Here is a 23,081-nt window from a genome sequence, read left to right on the forward strand (position 1 = left end):
ACATAATTGCTCAATAAACATGATTGATTGATTGATGCAGGGCTTGGCACATAGTAAGCACTTAACAATACCAAAATTAGATCTACTATACTGTAAGGTTCCTCAAGACCGTAAACTCATTATAGGCAGGGAATGTATCTGCCAATTCTGTTGCACTTTACTCTCTCAATCACTTAGTACTGTGCTCTGCACATAGTAAGTGCTCAATAAATACTGTTTGATCATCATCATCATTATTATTATTGTTATCATCATCATCCTGCTTCAGATTCTTCAGGATGTGTCCATACCCTGAAAAGCCTAAAAAAATACATCTAGAGGGCCAAGGAGGAAGGAAGATATAAGCCACCCCTCTCCTGGTGAAGAGGAAGAATGATCTGGGAGGAATGAAAGGGTGGGGAGTGGCAGAAAGCCCCCAGCGAGCCCCTGAGCAGGGGGCCCAGGCTCTCAACCCCAGGTCTGAAAGCCCAGGCCTCCCGACTGAAGAGGTCTTAGTCCAGGGCTCTGGTGTCTGTGGCCATCCTTCAAGCCCAGGCCCAGAAGGTACTGAAACCATGGACCTGCTGTCTGGCAAGGCCACTGATTGGTGTCAGGCCAGGCCACCTATCACCACTGCAGCTGCCAGCCAAGATGAAGGGCTAGTGCTGGCCCATCGTGAGCTGGCCTGGCCTGGGTTGTGTATCCATTGCAGACATCTAGGGGAAGGGGAGGGGGACCAGATGGGTGAATGCCACTGCCCCCTCTCACCTCTGCCCCTTTCCTGCTCTTTCCCTTTTTGCCTTCTCTCTGTTTCCTTCTTCACTTTCGCCCTTTCCCTTTCTCCTCTTTATCTATTTCTCCAAGTTTCTCCTTTCTTCTTTTCCTCATCTTCCCCACCACTCTGGTCTCCGTCGTCTGGGAGACTGGGTGTTCTGAATTTTTTTACTATGTGAACAGGAGTGGATTTCATGAAATAAAGCAGGAGATTAGGGAATCTTGGGGGAGGTACTAGGTGATGTGGGCTTCTAGTTGAGAATTCGAGAGGCAGTGTGTCGTTGGGGGGAATAAATGTGCTGACATCCCAGCTCTGCTGTTGCGCAGGTGGGTGACCTTGGGCCAGGCAATTCACCACCGGCTCTGGGCCTCGCAATTTCCCTCATCAACCTCTTAGACTGTGAGCTCCATGTAGGACCAGTGCTGTGTGTCAATCTGATTATCCTATTATCCTACCCCATGCAGTTAGCACAGTGCATAATATCTCCAATCAATCACTACTGATCAATGGGTTTTGATTGAGTGCTTGCTATGTGCAGCAAGCACTATTTTGAGTGCTTGGGAGAATACTATACAATAGGGTTTGGAGGACCTGATCCCTGACCAGGAAGAGCTTACAGTCTAGTAGCGACATAGGAATTGGCTGAATAAATTGCTGTTATTGATAATAAATAAAGTAGGCTTCACTGAAATCCAGAGGGGCTGGAGTCTTTTGCCTTGTTTGGGTTCCAGGTGTCTCAGAATCTTCCCTAGTGGGTGTCTCTGTATGAGTGTTCCTGTGAGCTGATATTTTTGTCTGTCTGGGATGGGATTGAGCCCTACTGAGAGCTCACCTCCTCCAGGAGGCCTTCCCAGACTGAGCCCCCTTTATCCTCTCTTCCTCCCAATCCCCCCCACCCTACCTCCTTCCCCTTCCCACAGCACTTGTATATATTTGTACAGATTTATTACTCTATTTATTTTACTTGTACATATTTACTATTCTATTTATTTTGTTAATGATGTGCATATAGCTATAGATTTTTATTTGTTCTGACAATTATTGACACCTGTCTACATGATTGTTTTGTTGTCTGTCTCCCCCTTCTAGACTTCGTGAGCCCATTGTTGGGTAGGGGACTGTCTGTATATGGTTGCTGACTTGCACTTCCCAAGTTCTTAGTACAGTGGCTCTGCACACAGTAAGCGCGTCAATAAATACAATTGAATGAATGAATGAATGATTGATGGGATAATGCACAATTTGCTGTTGGGTAGAAGAGGCTCTGGGACTTGTTTAACAAAGGACCCTAGCTCTGATGGCAACCCCCTGCATGTGATAGGGAGAAAAATCTGAGGGAGATGCTAGCTAGTTTGAAATCACTTTCGTCATGAACAGAGTAGCTTCCAAATCCTTTTCAGCCAATTTCAGCACTCCATTCATTCATTCATTCATTCATTCATTCATTCCATCATATTTATTGAGTGCTTCTGTGTGCAAAGCACTGTACTAAGCACTTGGGATAGTACAATACAGCAACAATATAGCACTACCCTGACAGGGGCTGGGGCAGAAGGGGAAGAAATGACAATTGAAACAGTATGGCCTAAGGGATAGAGCACAGACCTAGGAGTCCGAGGATCTGTGTTCTAATCCCAGCTCCATCCCCCAACCCCCTGCCCTTGTAGCTGTATGACCTTAGGCAAGTCACTTCACTTGGGCCTCAGTTTCCTCATGTGTAAATGGGGATTAAATCCTACTCCTTCCTACCTCAACTGTGAGCCCTATAAGGGACAGGGACTATGTCCAACTGATAACCCTTTATCTACCCCAGCACTTAGAACAGAACTTTGTACATAGTAAGCGCTTAATAACAAATACTACTATTATTATTATTGATCATTCTGTGAGATCACTGTTTCACTGCTGCATCTCACGATTCCTCAGAAGATACAAACTATTTTTCTTAGGCAGAATCTGATAAAGCTTATTTTCCTTAGCTGAAAATCATCGGTTTCAGAAAAGCCTTAAAGATGTATTTGCAGGTTTAGGGATGGCAATGTATTCCTAAACCTTCTGTGGACTAGGAACACTATAGATCCCATCCAAATCCACTGAGAACTAACGTCCTTCCAAGCCTGCTTGTGATTGGGAAAGGGGGCTTCTGGGAGCCCCACTTCTCACCCTGCTGCACTTCTGTAAAAGTTGGATACTCCAGGCATCCAATTGGCTGAGGAGTTTAACATTTGGAAGGAAGCATGTTATTCTGGTCTTGTGATAGGTCAGAAAATATAAATGAATAGTATTTAAGGAATGTCTGTTGGCCAGGGAGAAAACTCAGTAGAGTTTATTTGATACTACTGCCTGGCCACTGGGGAAGGGTATTCTCATTTTCAATGGTTTCTCAAGAAGAAGAAGAAAAAAAATGGGAAATAGTCTAAAGCAAACTTAACTTTCCTATGAGCTCTTCTTCTTATCAATCTCCGAAGAGGACTCCCCATATTTATATCTTAATCTTATGTCTTAATTTTAATGAAAATCTATTGACTGAGAAGGAAAAAGTTGAAAGGAGCTCCACAGCTGGAGACTTCCATTCATTGCCCCGAGTCTGAGTAAAGAACCTGTGCTATTTCAAAATTTATGACTAGAAGATTTCACAAATGCATGAACAGCCATATAGGACTTCCTTCTCTAACCCCAGAGTGAGAGATGGAGGTTGGTTACTGAGAAAGGAATCTTTCTTTCAGGATAAGCATCAACATGCCTTTCCTTGTTGTGCCTGACAAGCAGGCAATGGTGGACAATGACTCAGAGATGGGAGTGAGAGGAAGATGAAGTAGGACATCAACTCACTGGGCCTCGGGGGAAAACTCTGTTTTGGCAGCTTGCGGGCCTTGTTTCCATGAGACCAAAGTCTCTGTGAACTGCTGCAAGGAGTGCTGACAAGCCTAGGATTTTTTAACCCAACTCTACTAAATCATTTCTCTGCCAACCTACTCTTTGCTCCTCAATTTTATCTGCCTAATTATCTCCAACCCCTTGCCCTTGTCCTCCCTCTGACCACCTCTGACCACCATTCTGTCCACCTTCAAAGCCCTCTTAAAATCAAATCTCTTCCAAGAGGTCTTTTATATTATTATATTGTTATTATTATTATTATTATTATTACTGTGGTATTTGTTAAGTGCTTACTATGTGCCAAGCACTGTTCTAAGCACTGGTGTAGATACAAGGTAATCAGGTTGTCCCACATGGGGCTCAGATTCTTAATCCCCATTTTACAGATGAGGTAACTGAGGCACAGAGAAGTTAAGTGATTTGCCCAAAGTCACACAGCTGATAAGTGGTGGAGCCGGGATTAGAACCCATGACCTCTGACTCCCAAGCCCATGGTCTTGCCACTAAGCCATGCTGCTTCTCTGACTATACCCTCCTTTCTCCTATTGGCTCTCCATTCTGTGTTGACAATGCACTTGGCCATGTACCCTTTAAGCACTTGATATTCACCCCAGCCCTGCAGCACTTGTGTACATAGCATTATACTCCTCCACTTCCCTTATCAGTAATTTATTTTAGTGGGTTCCCTCCACGTAGTAATAGTAGTAGTAATAGCATTTATTAAGTCTTTGCTATGTGAAAAGTGCTGTACTAAGCACTTGGAGAGAAAACACAGATTTGAATGGATCCAGTTCCCATCCCCCAGAGGGCTGACAATACCAAGGATTTAAGTGGGGTAAAGGGATTGGAGACAGACACATCAGGAGCGATGAAACATTAAAACACAAGGAAGTAGCCTTTCTGGTAGTTAAAAATGCAGTGTGTCCTAGTGAATAGAGCCCTGACCTGGGAGACAGAAGGACCTGGCTCCTAATTCTGGCTCTGCCACTTGTTTTCTGTATGATCTTGGGCAAGTCACTTGACTTCTCTTTGCCTCATTTACCTCGTCTGTAAAATCGGGATTAAGATTGTGAGCCCCAGGCAGGACAGGGACTGTGTCCAACCTGATTAGCTTATTTCAACCCCAGTGCTTGATACAGTTCCTGGCATATAGTAAGAACTTAACAAATACCATAAAACCAAAACTAAAAAAAGAAATGAGATACCCAAAATGGGCTCAAAATCTAGGTGGGGATGGAATTGCCCATAGTGCATAGGAGCTTGCCTAATCTGTAAACTCCTTGTGGGCAGGGAATGTGTCTTCAAGCTCTGTTGTATTGTCCTCTCCGTAGTAAGCACTCAATAAATACCATTGATGAATTGATGTGATAACTCAGGTGGTAACTCCCTGCTGCATTATCACTTATCACAGATATTGCCACCATTATTGTAATTATCAATCAATAATGATAGTCAATCAACAGTATTTCTTGAGCACTTACTCTATGCAGAGCACTGCACTAAGGGCTTGGGAGAGTACAACAGAATTAGTGGACATGTTCTCTGCCCATAACAAGCTTACCATCTACAGGGGAAGCTTATGGTCAAGAATTTATTGAGAACCCAAAGGGAGATAATCACTAAAGAGCAATAATAATAATAATTGTGGTATTTGATATTTGTTAAGGGCTTACTATGTGGCAGGCACTGTACTAAGAGCTGAGGTAGGGTTCCTGCCTTCCAGGAGTTTGTAACCTTGAACTTTCTCCACTCAAGGCTGGAAGCAGTGAAAGAGTATTACAAAAATGACCAGAAGGAAGGCGATCACCACCTTGCAGTAAGACTTCAGGAGATTCAGCACAACAGCACTTATGTACATATCTGTAATTTATTTATTTGTATTGATGTCTGTCTCCCACCCTCTAGTCTGTAAGCTCGTTGTAGGCAGGGAATGTATGCTTCTGGTTGTATTGTACTCTCCCAAGTGCTTAGTACAGTGTTCTGAACACAGTAAAAGCTAGATAAATACAATCAAAAGAATGAATTGGTGAAACTCAGTAGTCCCCTGGAGGTCAGTCCATGGTGTCTATTGAGTTTGACCTTCCTGTGGAGCACTGGCCTGGGCACCTGGGGACTTCTTCTGCAGCTCCTTGAGGATCTGATGTCTAATGGGGCAAAAGGGACAAATTAAAGAAAATGCTACTACTACCATTGCTAATAATAAGTGTTTACTTTGTGCCAAGCACTGTACTAAATCCTGGGATAGATATAAGAGAATCTGGTCTGATACAGTCACCGTCCCACAGGGGGTTCACAGTCTAAGGGGAAAGGGAAATAGAAATTTAATCTCCATTTTTACAGATGAGGAAACTGAGGCACAGAGAAGTTAAGTGACTTGTCCAAGGTTTCACAGCAGGCAGATGTCAGAGTGGGGATTAGAACCCAGCTCCTTGACTTTCCACTAGGCCACACTACTTGTAGTTAGAGCTATTCCTTGGTGAGACTAGATACTAACAGGCATATTTGAAAGTTGTCTCAGGCACTGCGAAGAGCAAACACACCAGCTTGGCAGAGGGTAGTCTTGTGCAAACAATGTGGAGTGGTCCTGTAGGGGAGCATGGGCCCCCTGTTCTCAAGGTGCTTCTCTGAGCGACTCAGTAGCTGTTGTGATTTAGGCCAGGGGCTACTAAGTGTGAGAGCAGTGGGAGTCAGAAGGTCTGTTGTGTTCTAATCCTGGCTCCACCACGTTCCCTCTCCACAATGAGCTTATAGTCTAGGAGGAGGAGACAGACATTAATATAAATAAATAAATTATGGATATGTACAGAAGTGCTGCGAGGCGGAGGCGAGGGGGGTGAATAGAGGGTGCAAATCAAAGTGCAAGGGGCAACGCAGAGGGAGGTGGGAGAAGAGATGAGGTCTTAGTCAGGGAAGGCTTTTTGGGAAGAGATGCACTTTCAAGTAAGGTTTTGAAGGTGGGGTGAGAAGTGATCACCAGTGATCAATTTTCTTAATGAAGATGGTGATCACTGTGAAATCATTAGACTGTGAGCCCCTTGAGGGCAGAGACCGCCTCTGATTTCTATCCATCTATTCTTTCCCAGCACTTAGTATAATGTTGCACACACAAAGGGCTTAATAAATACTTTTACTATTAGTACTACTACTACTACTGTGACAGCTTCTCAGAGCAAGAAAACATATACACAACCACCTATGCAAGGTCCTTTAACAAGGACTGCTAACTTGGGAAAGCTAAAAAGTAGGGAGTCAGGTAGAGCTAGTCTGGGAAAGGCTTCACTTGAAAGAGGATGCTCCTGAGTATCATTCTGAAGGAGGACCAGACCTGTACTTTGACTGTATCTTCTAGGCACCTAAGCTGGGCCTGTAGGATCCTACCTAAAATTGCAAACTCAAAATGTAGCAAACCTTAGTGTTACACAAACATATTTATCCCTAATTACTGCCAGACTGCAACACGTTGCTGCCAGTAGGTGAGGAATGCAGGTGGTGGGAAACAGGCCATCACCTCACTACCCACAGCCTGAGAATCTCACTCCATCAACAGTGGCAACTCCAAATATTCAAGTTTGGTTTTTTTATGGTATTTGTTAAGCAGTTAGTATGTGCCAAGCACTGTAATAAATTGCTTGAGGTAGTTACAAAATAATCCTGTTGGGACACAGTCCATGTCCCACATGAACTTCTCAATCTTAATCCCCATTTTACAGATGAGGTAACTGAGGCCCAGAGAAATGAAGTGACTTGTCCAAGGTCACACAGTAGGAAAGTGGCGGAGCTGGGATTAGAACCCATGACCTTCTGACTCCCAGGCTCGTGCTTTATCCACAAGGCCACACTGCTTCCCTAACTTGCAGGCAGGGAAAACATCTACCAGCTCTGCTGTATTGTACTCTCCCGAGTGCTTAGTACAGTGCTCTGCACACAGGTAGCTCTTAATAAATACCATTGAATGAATACAGTGCTTGGCACATAGTGAGTGCTTAAAAATGCCATAATAATAAAAGAGAAAGATACTTAAAATAAACTATGGACTTGCTTACAGACCATGGTTTCACTCTACTCCCTGGCTAGGATGGCCCAATTCCATCTAATTTACAAGTCATAAACAGAGTCTGAGATCTCAGTCCACCACGTTCCCGTATTCCTACCCACTCTGCTTTTGGACTTTGTGGTTGAGGGCCATTTCTTCAGCAGTGTGATGGATTAAGATCAACACTGTGTGCCTCAGGCTTGCCCAGATGTCTCCAACCTTGGAAAAATTAGCTGAAACCTGGATGTTTCCTGGTTGGGTGCTGGTTTACTCAAGGTGGGGGCTAATTTAGTTGGTCCAGGGAGGGTATGGCCAGGGAACGTGACTGCTAATTCTGTTGTATTGTACTCTCTTGGGCATCTACTACAGTGCTCAAAAAATGCCACTGATGGATTGATTCACTGAAGAGATATGGTCCTCTAACATACCTTTTAACTGCCCTTTTTTTTGTCTGTTTTTCAAACTAATTTTGACAGAGCAACTACGGGTAACTGACTCAGAAGATGGAATAGGTGAGAGTTCTGAACAGTCCCTCAGACTGAGCAGGGACACTGGTAATCTCTTTCCATGATGATTTGATTTAGTTTCAGTGGTTTTCTCCCAAGCCAGTGCTTGAGCCAGGAACGGGTACCCTTTTTGGGTAGCTGGAACTTCAAGAGGAGTGCAAAATGATATGCAGGGAATTTGTCTTGGGTCTCATCCCAAATTTGAAACTTAGAGCAGATTAAATTTTTATGCAGCCTTCGAAGGTGCAACACATTTTCTGGAGAAACTTTAGTATCTTCAGGCAAACAATGGTTCTTGTTCATAATTTACCTGCTGCCTCAGGCCTGCTTCGCTCTTAATTCAGTTCTGAAATAGAAGATTTGGCTTCTGGGCTGCAATTCAATACTCACATAAAAAGTGTTACAAGTATCCTACCATTAAGTCAGTTTTTTTTTTCTCAAAGGAAACAGAGCATGCTTTATTAGATCCTTATCAATTAAACAGGGGAACCTTCAGGTTTCAAAATGAACTCCATTTCGGGGGAAATTATTCTGACTAGAGAAGCAAAACTCGCATTGAGGTGATGAAAGGCCCTCTGTGCAGTGGGAAGGCCCATCTTCCTGCTTGGGGCAGTGAAGAAGCCAGCTGTGAGTGCCAAGAGCCCCCTCGCAACACATGGAAAATAACCACCCCCCTGTTTCTCCCCTGGCTAGCCCTCGAGAAGTGGACTATTGACTTCAGACAACTAAAGATGCACAATTTGCCTGCTTCATCTTCACAGAGGAAACCAGAACTGGGGTAGATATAAGCAAATTGGATCAGACACAGTCCCTGTCCCACATGGGGCTTACAGTCCCGATCCCCATTTTACTGATGAGGTAACTGAGGCACTGAGAAGTGAAGTGACTTGCCCATGGTCATACAGCAGACAAGTAGTGGAGCTGGGATTAGAACCCATGACCTTTTGACTCCCAGCCCTGTGCTTTATCCATTACACCACACTGCTTCTCTGCAGCGTGCAGAGCTTCTCTGTTTCCCTAAAACCTTAAACTAGAACTAATGTTCTAGTTCAGAGATTTTTTTTATGGTATTTAAGTGCTTACGATGTGCCAGGCACTGTACTAAGCACTGGGGTAGATACGAGGTAATAATAATTATGGTACTTGTTTAGCGATTATTATATGCCAAGCACTGTTCTAAGAGCTGGGGTAGATGCAAATTAATCAGGTTGGACATAGTCCATGTCCTACAGGGGGTTCATATTTTTAATCCCCATTTTACAGATGAGGTAACTGAGGTCTAGAGAAGGTTAGCAGACAAGTAGCTTAGAACCCAGGTCCTCTGATTCCCAGGCCTGTGCTCTTTCCAATAGGCCATGGTGCTTTCCAGAGTTCATCCTACATCTCTAGCCCAGAATCCCACAGGATTGAAACTTCTGTCAAATCCCTCTTTTGTTCTATTCTCTGGGCTGGGTCTCTGGGGAGTGGGGAGGGAGACCTGAGACTGGAAGAGGTTCTTATATTTGGCCCTTTTTCCATCAACTCTCCTGTTAGTGTCAAAAAATGTGACCGCTCTAAGGAGGAAGAATTGGGATGCATGTTTGATTGGAGTTTGTGGCTTGCAGACTGGCCAGTCATTACAGGATAAAACTTTCATGCTGAACCCAGCAGTTAAGGGTATTTTTAACACTATGATTAAACCTGCTATTGTCTTCACAGCCCCCTTGTTGTAATTCATAACATATTCAGGTTCCTTCCTCCTTGCCAGAAGCTGGGAGACAGATCATAAATTTGTCCACATACCAAAATATTTTATAAAGGGGAATGATCAAATCTAATGTGTCTTGGGCTGTCATCATTTTCTGCCCCAATCTGCAGGCCCTAACCTGTAGCTGGATCTTAGTGCGAGCAGTAAAGGTTGTTATTTGTGTCTTCGTCCTCTGGACTGAGGATATGGAAGCCAAATATCAGCTCCAACAGTTCTGAATAGAGTCTTGTCTGCTTGAGCTCAGAGTGATCTAGGTATTTAAATCAAGAGAAGACCATGTTCTCCATTACCCTTTGGTGTGGTTGGCGCTGGTATAAATCCTTGTTGAAGCATTGAGCCACCAAGGCCATAGGCACTGAAGAAAAATACATACAGTGCTGAAAAGGAATGTGTGTGAAAGTGTACTCCTGTGGGGGGAAAGAACGGGATATGCAATGAGGCTCCACTTTAAGCAGTGTGGCATAGTGGATAAAAAACAGGCCTGGGAGTCAAAGGTCATGGGTTCTAATCCACTTGGCTGCTTTGTGACCTTGGACAAATCACTTAACTTCTCTGTGCCTCAGTTACCTCATCTGTAAAATGGTGATTAAGACTGTGAGCCATATGCAGGACAGGACAAGCACCCCGATTTGCTTTTACACACCCCAGAGCTTAGTGCCTGGCACATAGTAAGCACTTAAAAATACACCACAATTATTATTATTATTTTCAGAATTTAAGGGTTTCTTGGTTGGTTTGGGATATCATGGGGCTTCATGCTTAACCCAGCAGTTAAGGGTACTGAGACTCCATTAGCAGTGGCAAATACAGTCCCAAATTTCAGTAGTATGGAAATCGTAAACATTAAGAGTGAATTTCAGGACTGTTAATTTTTCAAATGCAATTCTGGGTGGTTCTTGCCCAGAACACAAGGCACACTAAATCTGTTGGTCTCACCTCCACAACATCACCAAGATCTGCCCTTTCCTCTCCATCCAAACCGCTACCTGGCTGGTTCAGTCTCTCATCCTATCTCGACTGGATTACTGCATCAGCCTCCTCTCTGATCTCCCATCCTCCTGTCTCTTCCCGCTTCAGTCTATACTTCACTCTGCTGCCCAGATTATCTCTGTACAGAAACGTTCTGGGCATGTTACTCTCCTCCTCAGACATCTCCAGTGGTTGCCTGTCAACCTACGAATCAAGCAAAAAACTCCTCACTCTTGGCTTCAAGGCTCTCCATCACCTTGCCCGCTCCTAATAATAATAATAATAATAATAATAATAATAATAATAATTATGGCATTTATTAAGCACTTACTATGTGCAAAGCACTGTTCTAAGTGCTGGGGGGGGGAGGGGGGTTACAAGGTGATCAAGTCCCACAGAGGGCTCACAGTCTTAACCCCCATTTTACAGATGAGGTAACTGAGGCCCAGAGAAGTTAAGTGACTTGCCCAAAGTCACACAGCTGACAATTGGTGGAGCCGGGATTTGAACCCATGACCTCTGACTCCAAAGCCCATGCCCTTTTCCACTGAGCCATGCTGCTTCCACTCCTACCTCACCTCCCTTCTCTCCTTCTCCAGCCCAGCCTGCACCCTCCACTCCTCTGCCGCTAACCTCCTCACTGTGCCTCATTCCCTCCTGTCCCACCATCGACCCCCGGCCCACATTCTTCCCCTGGCCTGGAATGCCCTCCCTCCACACATCTGCCAAACTAGCTCTCTTCCTCCCTTCAAAGCCCTACTGAGAGCTCACCTCCTCCAAGAGGCCTTCCCAGACTGAAGACAGGCCTTCCTCTCCTCCTCCCCATCCCCCATGCCCTACCTCCTTCCCCTCCCCACAGCACTTGTATATATTTGTACAGATTTACTACTCTATTTTACTTGTACAAATTTACTATTCTATTTATTTTGTTAATAATGTGCATATAGCTATAATTCTGTTTATTTTGACCATTTTGACCCCTGTCTACATGTTTGGTTTTGATGTCTGTCTCCACCTTCTAGACTGTGAGCTCACTGTTGGGTAGGGACCATCTCTATATGTTGCCGACTTGTACTTCCCAAGCGGTTTGTACAGGGTTCTGCACACAGTAAGTGCTCAATAAATATGATTGAATGAATGAATGAATAAAAACAAACATAACAGAAAGCATTTAGCTTTTATTGTGTGCAGAGCACTATACTAAGCCCTTGGATAACACAACAGATAATAAGATCACACCTGTGCTAAGCCAGAGGAGGTGAAATAAAATTTGGTCTCCAGACCTACTCTTTTCCCTCTACTAGACATTTTTGCTGTAGGGTTCTGTGGTCTTAAAAGTTTTAAACATCCAGCTACTCCATGTTGGCTGCAGGGCTAATCTCTCATGTCACATAACTCCTCTCCTCAACTCCTCCAACCTTGGCCATTCTTCATTTTAGCTAAAGCCCTGAACTTCTTGTTTCATTTTGTCTTGAACATGTCCCTGGTTCCAGCCATCAGACCCCATCTCAGTTCAACCTCCACCAGCATCACCACTTGTGAAGACCTCTTGCTTTTTTCAGCATCTTCTTTTTTCTATGATAGGCAGACACTTGCAGTCTGTAAATCAACAAATTGCTTTCAGCCTCCCCAGTCCACCCCCAGCAGGCCCCTGCCATTAGCAGCAATCAGCTGGGAGCTATTTCCAGGCTTGGGGAAACTCCAGGGCCATTTTACAATTCACTCAAATCTCACAGTGCCCTCATTCCAGAAATATTAATATAGGAAAAAACCCAAACAAATAGATTCCCACCCCCAAAAGGCTTGGCCTCATTCCAGAAATATTAATATAGGAAAAAAACCCAAACAAATAGATTCCCACCCTGTAACGCAGGAGCTTAGCTCCAAGCAGATTCATTCTGGATTCAGTGAGACCGAAGAAAGAGAGAGGAGCTTTTGCAATGGGGTTCATATCACCTTAAATCTCGCAGCGGCCGGTCGAGGTCCTGGTGCAAGGACAGCCCCGTTCCATGAGACATCGGTGGAGTATCCTCACTGCAACAGGTGTGGGGCGGGCTTTTATACAAAACCGGACAAATGTGGTTGTTTGCCAAAGGCTTATCTAAGGCCTACATACGTGTGGCGCAGTTAGAAATATACGGTGCATGAGCAGAAAGCAGAGCAAGGAATTCTAGGTATCATAACAAAGCGAGGGATACTGGATATCACAACAAAGCGAGGGATTCTGGGTATCGCAGTATTCCGTGGACATACACACCCCCAAAAGTCTTGGCCTGACTGTCACAGTAATCAAATGCAGCTCATGTCATTGACTGGCAGCAGAATACAGTTGAGATTTTTCAGTCACATCACATGCCTTTTGCTGCTTTCAGCTTGGCAACAGCTACCTGGAGTGGCCCTGCACAACTCCGTGCAACCCACAGCGGTGATTCCGGAGACGATAGGAAGCAGTCAACAGCTGGCGGACTGGAGGAATGCCCACTCCCACAGCAATCAGTACGGTACCATCATGCAGCAGCCCTCCTTGCTGATCAATCATGTGACTCTGGCCACCGCTCAGCCCCTGAATGTTGGCGTGGTTCATGTTGTTCGGCAGCAGCAAACCAGCGCTCTTCCCTCAAAGAAAAGCAAGCAGCCTGCTCCAAACTCTGCCAAAGCCACCTCCACATTGGACATCCTCCCTTCCCAAGTGTATTCACTGGTTGGGAGCAGCCCCCTCTGTACCTCTTCGACCTACAACCCCCTCCTCCCCATCGAAGACCAGCACCAGCCCATCGTCATCCCCGACACCCCCAGCCCCCCAGTCAGCGTCATAACCATCCGCAGTGACACTGACGAAGAGGAAGACAGCAAGTACAAACCGAACAGCTCCAGCTTGAAACCATGGTTCAACGTCATCAGCTATGTCACCGTCAATGACTCGCCAGATTCTGACTCCTCCTTGAGCAGCCCGTACTCCACAGACACGATGGCCGCTCTGCGGGTCAACGCCGGGGGGTTGCTCGAAGTTCCTAGCCGTGTTCTGACGGATGGCGCTGGCACTCACACTATCATTGTGCCACCCCTCAAAACCCAGTTCAGCGACTGCACTGTGGGGACCCACGTTTCAGGCCTCCTGATCAGCAAGACCAAGCCAGTGGCTTCAGTGAGCGGGCAGACATCCGGATGCTGCATCACCCCCACAGGGTACCGATCCCAGCGAGGGGTGACAAATGGTGTGCAGCCCCTTAACCTCAGCCAGAACCAGCAGCAAGCGGTGTCGGTCCCGTAGGAGAGAAGTAGCAACTCCGCCTCTCGCCGGCAGCAAGCTTACGTGGCCCCTCTCACCTCCACCCTCTCTCAGGCTCCCTACACCTTCCAGCACAGCAGCCCACTGCACTCGACTGTGCACTCCCTCCTGGCTACCACCTCAGCCTCCACTCACCTGCCAAACCAGCCGCACGTCTACACCTATGCGGCCCTGACGATGGCCGCGTCGCTGGGCTCCACCAGTTCCATCGCCCACCTGTTCTCCCCTCAGGGTTCGTCGAGGCACATGGCCTATCCTAGCACTCTGGTCCACCAGGTCCCCGTGAGTGTGGGTCCCAGTCTGCTCACCTCTGCCAGTGTGGCCCCAGCCCAGTACCAGCATCAGTTTGCCATCCAGTCTTACATCGGGGCTCGACAATTTACAATGGATGCCCACTGAGCCCAACCAAGATTAACCAGTACTCCTACTTGTAGGAGGTGGGATCAGGTGGGGGTTGCTCAGAGCCATCGGTGGCTGTGTCCGGCGGCCAACTCCTGGCCAGCCATCGCTCCTCCAAGAAGCCAGCTGAAGTGGAAGGAAAGAAGGTCTTCCAGGGGGAACCAATCTCAACATTGACTGCATTGTTGTAGTCTCCCAAAGTCTGTTCTGTTTTTTGATAGTCTTTATGCAGATCGAGCAGTTCAGATACACACACACACACAACCATCCACCACTAAGGAGCCAGTCTCTTCAGTAACCAGTAAAGCTTCCATTTTCGGATTGCCCATCAAAAACTATTTTAACATTCTGCCTTCTTATTTCTGTAGGTGTTTTTAAGTAGAGGCAAGAGCTCTGCTTTAATGCTGTTTTAATTGTTACAACTGATTAGAATACAGATGCCAATGCAGAGTACTTTAAAATTAAGAGTATGGGGACGAAGAAGAAAAGTAATTTTTGGTAGGTAACAAATGCTTATTCACCAGTAAGTTCTAGCAACAGCGTGCACTAGACTATGTTACTAGCAGGCATTTTCACTTAAGATACAATGTATATTTATCTTTGTTTATGGGACATTTTAAACTTTAAGATTTTATTTTTGGTTTTACACCTCAGATTATTCATACTGGCCGGTGGCCATTTCTTTAGAACTAGCTCTGTATCATTTTGAGTTGCTGCTGGAATTCTCACTCTTGGTTATCTCTGTGCTTCATTTAAAGCCATTTTTAAAGGGCAGTTCACCTTTTGCTGCTCATCGGTGATCTGAGAATCTACTGAAACTGAAAATTCCAAATGCTCTCAAATTATTTTTAAGACGTCTGTCCCTGTGATTCAGCTAAACTCTTTATCATTGCAGAAGCCATTAAATTAAGGTGGTTTTTATTCTTTTCCAGTTATATGCACGATTGCTTTGGTTACATGATACTGGCATATATGTATGGTCCTTCTAAACTGTGAGCCCATTGTTGGGTAGGGACCGTCTCTATATGTTGCCGATTTGTACTTCCCAAGCGCTTAGTACAGTGCTCTGCACACAGTAAGCGCTTAATAAATACGATTGAATGAATGAATGCCTGATACAACCCTACCAGCTTTCCACAGAGCAGACACCCACAGTGCTGAATAATGTCACATTGTTTACACTATTGACATTTCTTGTAAACGATCTGTAAATGGGAGGAGAAAGTATAGAAATAAGATTTTGAAATTGCGTTGTCCAGACTGCAAACTCTTGTAGGCAGGGAGTGTGTCTACCAACTCTGTTATATTGAGAAGCAGTGTGGCTCAGTGGAAAGAGCACAGGCTTTGGAGTCAGAGGTCATGGGTTAAAATCCTGGCTCTGCCAATTGTTAGCTGTGTGACTTTGGGCAAGTCACTTAACTTCTCTGTGCCTCAGTTACCTTATCGGTAAAATGTGGATTAAGACTGTGAGCCCCCTGTGGGACAACCTGATCACCTTGTAACCTCCCCAGCACTAGAACAGTGCTTTGCACATAGTAAGTGCTTAATAAATGCCACTATTATTATTATTATTATTATATTGTACTCTCCCAATTGCTCAGTATAGCGCTCTGCAAACAGAGCTCAATAAATATAATTGATTGATTTTGTTTTGGTGGTGAGTAGTAAGGTCAGAGCCTTCTCCACTTCATTAATGCTAATATACTCAAATCCTCTCCTCCAATCAATCAGTTGTATTTGTTGAAGGCTTACCATGTGCAGAGCACTATGTTAAGTATTTAGGAGAGTAACAATAATGTTTAGGAGAGTCCAGTCCTCTATACTGTGAGCTGGTCTTATAGACTGAACTCACTGTGGGCAGGGAACGTGTCTGCCTACTGTGTTTTATCTTAATCTTCCAAGTGCTTTGTACAGTGCTCTGCACATGGTAAGTGCTCAGTAATTACCACTGATGAAGATAAAGATAAATGCTGTTGAACAATACAATACAATTGAATTGGCAGAATTATAATAACACTATCATCCTCCCATCTTTGAAGACTTGGCATTGCCCTTGTCTCCTAGTTCACTTTCAACCCCCATATTCAGTCACTTGTCAGTTCTTCCTCCACAAAATTTCCCCTATTAGCCTTTTCCTCTCCATCCAAACAGGCCTCACGCTGGTTTAGGCCCTTATCCTGTTCCTTCTTGCCTACTGCATCTCATGGAGATATTTAAAAATACAAAACACTCATGGCCAAACAATCCTCCTGCCTTGCCTATCAGCCAAACTCAAGTGTCACTCGTTTGGTTTTCGTAGAAGGGACACTTAAGGGGCCTCCAGACCCTCCTGTAGCTTGGGGGCAATAATACCATCCGTTTACTTTGTGTCTCTGGCACTGCCTAGTTCTTTGTTAGCTCTTTGGGGAGCTTTTGGTTTTGACCCCAATTATTGCCTCTTTGGAAATATAGCTGTTATATGGGACCTAGCCACGCGATGGCAGAGCTTGCCTAGAAATGGATTTTTATTTTTGGTGTTTGTGTACACCGCTCGGAGGGGATGTTTTCACAAAATAATGTTCCTTGACAAATGTAATTTATATTGATTGCTTTTGTTAATGCTTCAGAGGAAATGTTTGAACTGGATAAATTCTTGTGGCTGTTTATTTCTTTTTTCCTTTAGGGGGAAAAAAAAGTTTTTTAACCCTATAAATGAATCTCATTTGAATTAGGTCAGGCGGAGGAGAGTTAGCTTTTCCCAGAAGGCCTACCGGGAAAGAAAGAACAAAAGAACACATTGAGAAATTCCTAAACGCCAGATAGTCACTACTCCAAGGCGCACTTTTCTCAGGTAAGCTATTTTGTTTTCACTCTTGCATTGTCTTTAAGAAAATCAGACAGCTGGCAATGGTTTTGCATGCCATTAGAAGTAGATAATGGAGTGGAACATGGCTTACGTTTTTGTGAAATATGAAATGTTCACCACTTGGGTGACAATCTGCCATCTGCATTTCTCCCATCTCTTCCTTAGCAACACTAGGGGCAGCAATTAGAAGCTTCCACTTCAGTGAAATTACAGTGCCGTCTCTACGGTGTACCCATCTGGAGCACGTTAGCCGCTTTCTCCTTTGCTTCCCTAATTGCTTATTGAGTTTTTGGTCCTTTTTTTCTAACGCTGAAGAGGGTTAACATATTACCAAGGGAACAAAGGACCAGATAATGGTGCCTTCTCTCTAAAGCAAGGAGAATGTCAGGTACTGGTTTCTTCTGATGCATAACTTTCAGACTAATGGAACACTCTAATTAGGATAGACCAAGAAATATATGAAAACCTCTTTCTTCCTTCTGGGTAATGCTTCATTTTTTGAAGTTGACTATTTTGGCCTGCCAGGGACATATCTCTAAATCTCTCACCAGGAACCAGGACCTGAGCTTTCAGTAATACTAAACAATCAAACAATGGAAATGCATTAGGGTCTCCTGGGACTGGGATACCTTGTTCCTGTTTCATTCATTCACTTGTATTTATTGAACCCTTACTGTGTGCATAGCACTGTACTAAGCGCTTGAGAGAATACAATATAACAATAAACAGAAACATTCCCTGCCCACAATGAGTTTACAGTCATAGAAGATGGGCTTCAGGGAACAATCCTGTTTCAGCCAAGTGATTTAAGGGTTCTCAGTACTGTGAGTCAGGAAAGCAGGCCTCCTCAAAATGACCCATGGTCAATTACCCAAATAGGGGAGGAGAAGAGGTTGAAAGCCAAGTCTTCCAGAAGAGCAGATGGTTGTGATCTGGTGAAATGGCCGCCCAAGTGCACACTGAGAGGTGGTTGAGGGGCTTCTAAAGCAGGTTGGATTTAATGTCCTTTAGACTTTTTAATCCTTTGGCGGGGGCAGTGTGTACGCTGCAGGCTCTCACTTTGCTTTCGAACTATGAGAAGTGGGAAGCAGAGTGGTCTAGTGGAAAGAGCACAGGCCTGAGAGTCAGATGACCTGGGTCCTTCTGCTGGCTCCACTGTTTTCCTGCTTTTTGAACTTGGGAAAATCACTTAACTTCTCTGTGCCTCAGTTCCTCCATCTGCAGAATGGTGATTCAATGCCTGTGCATACTCCTACTTAGACTGTGAGCCCCTTGTGGGACCCAATTATCTGTGCCTAGCACATAGTAAGTGCTTAAAAAAATGGCGCAGTCATTACCAGGTTTAGGCAAGATTTCCAGGAAGCTTGTATGAGGCCAAAACTTTGTCAAAGAAAAATGATGTGCTCCCTACACTCCCACCCCTACCTGGAATTTGAGTTCCCACAGACCTAAAGCCATTTGAGGAATGTAATTATTCCCTCTCAATAACAGTGGCGGAGGCCAAAGTCCATTTTATAGGTGGGAAATGATAGCTCAGAGAGATTGTGATGCCCCATGGTCATAAGAAGAAAAACAGTGTGGCCTAAAAAGAAGTGCTATGGCCTAGTGACTCCTGGTTCTGCTATTTATTTGTTGTGTGGTTTTGGGCAAGTCACTTTACTTTTCTGTACCTCAGTTACATTATCTGTGAAATGGGGATTAAGACTGTGAGCCCTATGTGGGACAGGGACTGTGTCCAATCTGATTATCATGTGTCTACCCCAGCACATAGTACAGTGCCTGGCACTGGCTTAACAAATACCATGAACAATTAAATGGGAATTGGAGAGGAGGGATACTAGAAGCCAAATCTCCAATAGCTTCATGCTATGTGCAATCCCACTGGCTAATAGGCCAGAAAAATTCTGAGGAGGCAAACTCTGGAATCCTTCAGAGATGCTACAATTTCCCTGATTGACCTATTGCAAACTTTTCAGTCAGGCAGCTTTTCCTTATTTCTTAATCAACCAATTTATCAATGGTATTTGTTGAGTGCTTACTGTAGGCAGAGGACAGTATTATTCCTGGGACCTGGGTTTTAGACTAGACTAAGCTCCCTGAGGGGAGGTATTATGTTTGACAACTGCATTGTACTTTCCCAAGTGCTTGCTACAGTGCTCTGCAGATGATAAGGCCTCAGTAAATACCATTGATTGATTGATTGATCACTAAGAGCATGCTAGAGTGAAGGTTGCGGGGGTTGTGGTCTAGGCACTGGGACTGAGTTCTCCAAAGCCTTCCAGTATACTGGGATTAGATTCACCCATAGATGGAGAACTTTTGGGGAGATTTAAGCAGCCTTTTGCTAAATGGTGACTTTGCTCATTTTTATGCCATTAGCTCCAGCTAGCTGTCCCAATATGGATCTCTACCATGTGCTTAAGACTCTTTTTTTAATGGTATTTGTTAAACACTTACCATTTGCTTAGAACAGCACCTGACACGTAATAAGCGTTTAACAAATACCATTAAAAAATAAAAATTTAAAAATCAGACAAAATTAGCAATTGAACATCAATGATAGCATATCTATTTGGGAAAATTGCTCTCCAGAAGATTTTGCTGCTCCTCTTTTTCACCTCAAACCCCAAATGGGAAAACAGAAACATCCCCATAATCGCACATGTGATTTTACATAAGCGGCTAATCCTCCTGTGGTGGTTGTCTTCGATTAGGGCAAGTTGAGAGGCAGAGGTCCTGATGGTAGGGTTTTGATGCCAGACTGCCCCCTTCACCAGCCCTCTTGCTCAAGGTGCAGAGAGGGCCATGAACACTTACTGTCTCCATAAATTTCACACAATCTCACCTGCTTCTTGTTGGTCTTGGAGAGAAGCATTTCCCTTGAACCATTCAACTTTATTTTATGGCCAGGAAGGGGGTGGGAGGGCAAGGGGGGCAGTTCAGGAAAGAAAATATCTTTCTCTAATACTCAGAGTCTGTCTCCCTCTCGCTAGCCCTCTCTCTGTCTCATTCATTCATTCATTCAATCATATTTATTGAGCACTTACTGTGTGCAGAGCACTGTACTAAGCGCTTGAGAAGTACAAGTTGGATCCTCTCTGTTTCTGCCTCACTTCATTCCCCTCCAACCCTTCCTTCCCTGATCCATCCTTCGTGTCCTTCATGTCACTCCTGTCTCCTCCATCATGCTGGTTTATATCATCCTCTTTCAGAAGCCAGCTTGACTCTTCAGTTGCTCAATAGGCATAAGAAAGCTACGAGAACAGGACAATCCCTACTTACAGGCCTATGTGGGTCCACTCACACCTCTGCCTCTCTTTCCAAATCTGCTTAGCCAAGAGGCATCTTGATCTGAGCCATTGTGTTCTGGGAGTAGCCTGTAGGATGCTGAGTCTAAGAGAAATGTAATCCAGTAATTTTCCTCCAATTGCGCACATCTCAGGCACAACACATTCTCCCTTCTCACTATTTGACTCCTCACACATTTTGTGATTGAAAAGCATCATGAAGAGCTTGGGCCTAGGCATCAAACAACCTGAGTTTTAATCCTGGCTCCGCCACTTTCCTGCTTTGTGACCTTGGGCAAGTCACTTAACTTCTCTATGCCTCAGTTTCCTGACAAATGGGAATTAAATACCTATCCTCTCTCCTCACACCGTGAGCCCTATGTAGGACAGGGACTGTGTCTAATTTGATTGTACTTCATCGACTCCAGAGTTCAGTGCAGTGCTTGTCAAACAATAAGTGCTTAACAAATACCACAAGTACTATTATGAACATTCATAGTTTTCTTTCTTAAAACATGTATGGTATGGATGGGAAATTGTCAAGACCTGTTTTTAAAAGAGTAGAAATTAAATGGAAATGACAGCACTAAGGAGTTCAAATTAAGACCCCAAATAGATTAAGGGCTGGGATCTCCATTATCTGGTTGTAGTAAGATTGCTATTTTCTTTTCACCCTGTAACTGATGTAAATGCATTCTTAATTCCCCCTTTTGTGGAGAACAAGTTATCACACTCATATTCATTAAGTTACTTTAGGACCTGCAGCAGAGCTTAATGGCAATTTAAATTAGCAGCATTGCTTGTGGCATAATCAGTTGCAAAGTGCACAGTGAGATGTGGGGAGCATAATAAATTCCCTCTGACTGCCCAAGCTCTTTCTGGGGGTCAACTATTTTAATGACCCCAAGAGTCCTTTGAAAATCATAAGCCCAGATCATTCTTAGAACAGTGCTTGGCACATAGTAAGTACTTAATAAATGCCATTATTATTAATATTAGTATTATTCTTTGTACCCAGGTAATTTGGTTCAGAGAAGACATAACCGCAGACAACCTGATAGTAAATTCTCCAGTGTAGCCCTGCCACCTCCTTCTCTACTGGACTTCTTTTCCCACTGATACATTCCCTCCTCTAACTTGACACTTCCTGCTTCTTCCCACACTCCTTTTGGCTTTCTCTCCTCCCCAGCTTCTCTCACTCCCCACTACGGTGACCATACACCCTGACTTGGGGGGGACAGTCTGGGTTTTGAGGGTCCACCCAACCATCCAACCACTTACTTTACTTCAGAAATGTTGGCCATTTAAAAAAACAGGAGGCACATCTTACCTGAGAGGAGTGTCTACATTAGAGGAGGGAGGATGAAAGGGGAGGACCGAGAGTGGGAATGTGGGGAAGCCAGGAGTGAAGATTGCCCTGTTCAAATTAAGTCCTGTGGGGTCCAACTTTGGGAATTAGGGGGGTAGGGGTTTTGCAAGCTGGGGCCACCATCCTTTGCCACTGCCACTTCAGGGGCAGTTCCGACTCAGCCAACCTGGTTCACATGGCCAGTCCTAGTACAGGAGTGGTAGCCACTACCACTTGGGTGGTTAAAGAGTGGCAGAAGACATATGAGGTGGTCTTTCAGCACACAGTGAGCACCAAATCCTGGGAGTCAGAAGGTCAATGGTTCTAATCCTGGATCCGCCACCTGTCTGCTGTGTTACCTAGGGCAAGTTACTTCACTTCTCTGTGCCTCATTTACCTCATCTTTAAAATGGGGGTTGAGTCTCTGAGCCCCACGTGGGACAGGGACTATGTTCAAGTCAGTTTGCTAGTATCCATTCTAATGTTTAGTACATTGCTTGGCACATAGTAAGTGCTTAACAAATAACATCATTATTATTATTGTTTTCTTTTCCCTCCCAATTTGCTCTCACTTTCTTCTTCTTCCTCCTCTTTCTCCTCCTCCTCTCTCTCTGTCAATCTCTCTCTCCCTTTCTCTCTCTCTCTCTCTCTCTCTCTCTCTCTCTCTGTTCCTCTCCTTGATCTGTTTCCCACTGTCCCTGTCCATTCATAAGCCAACAAACCCTAAGAGTTCCTCCCTCATCCCACCTAAGGTGACTTGAATTTTATTTATTTAATTAATTAATTCAGTCATTCATACATATTTATTGAGTGCTTCCTGTGTGCAAAGTACTGTACTAAGCACTTGGGAGAGCACAGTACAACAATAAACATCTGCCATTTACCCTCTGCACCCCAGGTCCACATGATGGTTTCCTTTCTTGTGGCAGAGTGATAGCGAGGCATAAGAGTTACATTGTTTTATCTCAGACACTGATCTCCCCCTAACCTTACTGACAGACTCCATCACAGAAGTGTGTGTGTGTGT

At 44.5% G+C, this 23,081-nt stretch overlaps 1 protein-coding gene and 1 pseudogene across 1 annotated transcript in view; both read left to right on the forward strand.

Moving 5' to 3' along the window:
• Positions 1-386: 386 nt before the first annotated feature.
• On the forward strand, positions 387-14,609 carry LOC119928818 (annotated as a pseudogene).
• Positions 14,610-17,344: 2,735 nt separating this feature from the next.
• ZMAT4 (zinc finger matrin-type 4) overlaps positions 17,345-23,081 on the forward strand; it is a 297,965-nt gene continuing 292,228 nt past the window's right edge. The window contains exon 1 of the mRNA XM_038746656.1: positions 17,345-17,404. The gene's annotated coding sequence lies outside the window, so the exon portion shown is untranslated. The remainder of the gene's footprint in view (positions 17,405-23,081) is intronic.

The sequence above is a fragment of the Tachyglossus aculeatus genome, chromosome 5 (genome assembly GCF_015852505.1).
Source record: "Tachyglossus aculeatus isolate mTacAcu1 chromosome 5, mTacAcu1.pri, whole genome shotgun sequence".
Classification (NCBI taxonomy): Eukaryota; Metazoa; Chordata; class Mammalia; order Monotremata; family Tachyglossidae; genus Tachyglossus; species Tachyglossus aculeatus.